Below are 4,419 nucleotides of genomic sequence, written 5' to 3' on the forward strand. Positions count from 1 at the left end.
ACTCTAATTTTTTTAGTGTCTGTCTCTAACACTAGACTGTTAGTTCCTATACACTAAAAGCCTTGATTAATATTTATAGAATATATGAATAAATGTCCTCCCAAAAAATGATTTTGTAGATTGTTTTCAACAAATTTTCCTAATGGTCAATAAGTATTTGTTGAAATAATTAATGAATCTCTTTATGCCCCCACTACCTTTAAAATAGGGGCTTTAAATATATAGAAAATAATTAAAAGTTTAAAATGGCATCTGTATTAGTTTGGATGGGCTAAATAAACTACTCAATCAAATAGACACAAATATATTGTGGCTTGAATACAACAGAAATTTTTGCCTTGTTTATATAATGGTTCAGAATAGGAGTTCAGGTCAGGTGGCAGCTTTTCTCCATGCATTGATTCAGGAACCCCAGTGCCTTTCATTCTGTGGCTTCCCCATGGTCTTCCTATCATCTGCATTTAGCCAATAGAAAAGAGTGCAGAGGAGGAATTCATATTCTCCAAGAAGCCCCCTTCCAGAAGTGGCACACATCACTTCTATTCATCAGGTAACTGACTATACTCTCATTACTCTGCAAGAATAAAAGAATGGATTTTGCAGACAACCAGTGGTCTCTGCTACCATCATCCAAATACAAGGTCTCTTATTATTTTAGTTTTGCTGAGTTTTTTGAACATGTAACTATTACAAATAGTAATAACATTCTGGGTTAAAATTAGGTCATACTGAATGGCAATTTAAAAACTTATCTTACCATCTCCTATTAATGAGAGACAATGGCACTCTAATTTGGTTCCACAAAAATTTGGTTGTTAGGGGATGGAGGGATTGAGGAGATATTGGTCAAAGGACACAAAATTTCAATTAGGAGGAATAAGTTCAAGAGGTCTATTGTGCACCTTGGTGACTATAGTTAATAACAATATAATGTATACTTGAAAATTGCGAGGAGAGTAGACTTAAAGTGTTCTCACCACCAAAAAAAGTAAGTATGTTAAATAATGACTATGTTAAATAGTATGATTTGGCCATTCCCCAATATATCAAAACATTATGTTGTACACCATAAATATATACAATTTTTACTTGTCAATTTTAAAAACTAGGCCAAGAGAGCTTGTTCACCCATTTCCACCATGTGAGGACACAGCAACAAGGCACCATCTGTGAACCAGGAAATGGGTCCTCCCCAGACATCACATCTGCTGGTGCCTCGATCTTCGACTTCCCAGTCTCCAGAACTGTGAGAAATAAATTTCTGTTGTTCCTAAGGTATTTTTAAAAATGTAGTTGTGGCAGTTAAGTCTTTTCTCATTCTCTGTTGTGTAAAATATGAAGAGAAAAAGGAAACATACCTGGGATACTATTTGTTCACAGGTAATTCACATAATCTCTTTTAATGACAGTTTAAAAGTTATGAGGGCTAAAAGCTGATTTACTCTCCCAAGATAATCAGTATATAATATATCTATTATATAATTATTATATATTATATATAATTATATATGTTCAGCATGTATAATATATTATATATATTCAGCATGTATCATATATATCATATATCATATATAATATACATTCAGCATGCATAATATATATGCTGAATATTATCTGTTTGCCCCTCCAGATCTACTCTCCACCCTTTTCTGTGCCTCAAGAAGCTGACTGTATGGACTAAATCAACTGACTCTCTTAGCCTCTGGCTTCCCACTGGGTTTAGCCAAAGTAAAGCACAAACAGAGGATCAAAGCAGACAAGGTGCCACTGGCGAGTAGCTCAGCCAAAGGCTGCAACTTCTATCAGGAAGTCCTCTCCCCATAATTCTCGCTCTTCAAGTGCCTGTAATCGTTTCTTCCCCTTCCCCTTCTCCTTTGGGATCAGCAGTGATGTCTCCCTGCTGGCCTGCCCCAGCCTACTATAATATCTCTTGTGATTTCTCTGAATTCTATCTACACCTTTGCAAATCATTTCTTTATCAAACTCTCCTTAATTATCCATCAATTTCCTGCTTTTGTGAAAGTTTGTAACTACAATTACCTAATACCTACAAGGTACTCTATGGATAGCCCCTTGGACAAAACTGTCATCAATAAGGATGTCTTCAGAGACCCTGCTGTTAAACGCAGGGCTGGATGAGAGGCCAAGGTCAAGTTTGAAAAGAGGTACAAGACAGGCAAGAACAAGTGGTTCTTCCAGGACCTAGATTTTTCAAAGTGATTCCACAGTGTCCTAGTTCTAATATTTAAACCTACATTAGAAAATGTTTAAAAGAAAAAACTTCACCTATGAAAAAATTGGGGAACACTGAATTAAAAAAAACTATTTATATATTGTATACTTCATTTCCCAGGCATTTTTGTTCACAGACTTTTCCCTTTTTATAAAAAAGCACCTAGGAACTAGTGTTCCGCAGAATATAATTGATAAAATTCTGATTTATATCAACAGAAAGAAGAGAAGAAAGACAAATGTAACACTACACAATTTCTAAGAACGCTCATGTTGTTTTTATTTTGGCTTTAAAGCACAGCCAGCCACTCACTTGAAGATAGCATGGTACACACAGTGTTGTCCTTCCACAGCATGTACATACCCTCTGCACCTGGCCTCGGTCCACTGCTAAGACCCCAGGACCCCTCTCTCTGGCCTCAAAGTCATCATCCAGGTCACTAGAGATAGCTCACCACAGAAATCTGTGACCACAGACATACAGCCTTGAACTCCAGCTTACATGAGCCGCACTGGACAAAGGAAAACCAACTGAAGACAAATTACCAGAGAGAAAGCATGGAAGCTACCAAATTGTTGGAACCCTTTCATGTCATGGGCTGTATCTGTATTCTATCTACACCTTTGCAAATCATTTCTTTATCAAACTCTCCTTAAATTTCCTGCTTTTGTGAAAGTTTATAACTACAATCACCTAATTTCCACAAGGTACTCTGTGGATATTACACAGAAAGTACTAATTTTTTCTTTCTTTTTGTTATTTTAAAGACGGGGTCTCACTTCTTGTCCATGCTGAGGTGCAGTGGCTATTTATAGGCATGATTATAGTATACTACAGCCTCTAACTCCTGGGCTCAAGTGATCCTCTCACCTCAGCCTCCCACGTAGCTGGGACGACAGGCACATGCCACTGCACCCAGTGTGTACTAATTTTCAAATTGAAGATTTCAGAAACACTGAACTTGGAAAGACCCTGAGAGGTGAATTTTTTCACTTTCAAATCAGTGCTGAGTCATCTCAGATACTCAATTATCTGTTTTTTAAAAAATTTAAACCTCCAAGCAGATCACGATGCCTTTCCTCTTCTTTGTGTTTTCTGTTTATATCCTTAATAGCACCTACCACATTGATTAGTAATTGATAGTTTAATGTTCTGTCTCTTCAAACATAATGCAAGCTCTTTCAGGTAAGAAAATGAATCATTGTTGTTAAAGCCTTAACACTTGACCCAGTATATATTTAATAAAAATTTTTGAACAAACGAAAAACATTGGCCAAATGAATAAATGTTTCCTAATAATGTTGGTAAATGTTGGTAAGTTCTTTCACTATCAATCGTATCATAAAATTTTTCTTAATACCAACTTAAATGCCATTTTGTGTATAGAAAAATCCCTAAAAGATCCTAGAGGTTATCCACTCTGGGCAGAAGTGCATTTAAAAACTAAAGTTTTCCTTCTTTCCTTTCTGCTGTAGGCCCCAGTGGTTATTGTCGAAATGGGCAAGTTCGTGAAACCTCGGAAAGTGGTGTTTGTCCTGGCTGGATGCTACTCCAGACACAAAGCTGTCATCGTGAAGAACATTGATGATGGCACCTCAGATCGCCCCTACAGCCATGCCCTGGTGGCTGGAATTGACCACTATCCCTGCAAAGTAAGAGCTGCCATGGGCAAGAAGAAGATCACCAAGAGGTCAAAGATCAAGTCTTTTGTGAAAGTTTATAACTAATCACCTAATGCCCACAAGGTACTCTGTGGCTATCCTCTTGGACAAAACTGTCATTAATAAGGATGTCTGCAGACACCCTGCTCTTAAACCCAAGGCTGGACAAGAAGCCAAGATCAAGTTTGAAAAGAGGTACAAGACGGGCAAGAACAAGTGGTTCTTCCAGAAGCTGCAGTTTTAGAGGCTTTGTTTTGGTCATTAAAAATTAAAAAGAAAAAAAAACTAGTTTTCTTGGGTTTTGTTCATTGTATTTCTTTTTAATCTTCAGAGAAGAAAATATATAACCATCCTTGCAGATGTATTTCAATTTCACAAACCTTTAGAATTAGAAAAATTCCTCCTCCTAGCTACAGAGTCTCCATCCAAATATGTACATGGGCTTGACAAGCAAGGTAAATGAGTAAAGGAAGGTGTTTTGTCATAAGACCTGAAACTAAGATCCAGTGTTCTGTGCTGCTTCAA

The 4,419-nt window shown here is 37.0% G+C and overlaps 1 pseudogene; it reads left to right on the plus strand.

Annotated features, from left to right (window-relative positions):
- Positions 1 to 3,729: 3,729 nt before the first annotated feature.
- LOC746066 (large ribosomal subunit protein eL27-like) lies at positions 3,730 to 4,138 on the plus strand (annotated as a pseudogene).
- The last annotated feature ends 281 nt before the right edge of the window (positions 4,139 to 4,419 follow it).

This window comes from Pan troglodytes, chromosome 15, assembly GCF_028858775.2.
Source record: "Pan troglodytes isolate AG18354 chromosome 15, NHGRI_mPanTro3-v2.0_pri, whole genome shotgun sequence".
NCBI classification, from domain to species: Eukaryota; Metazoa; Chordata; class Mammalia; order Primates; family Hominidae; genus Pan; species Pan troglodytes.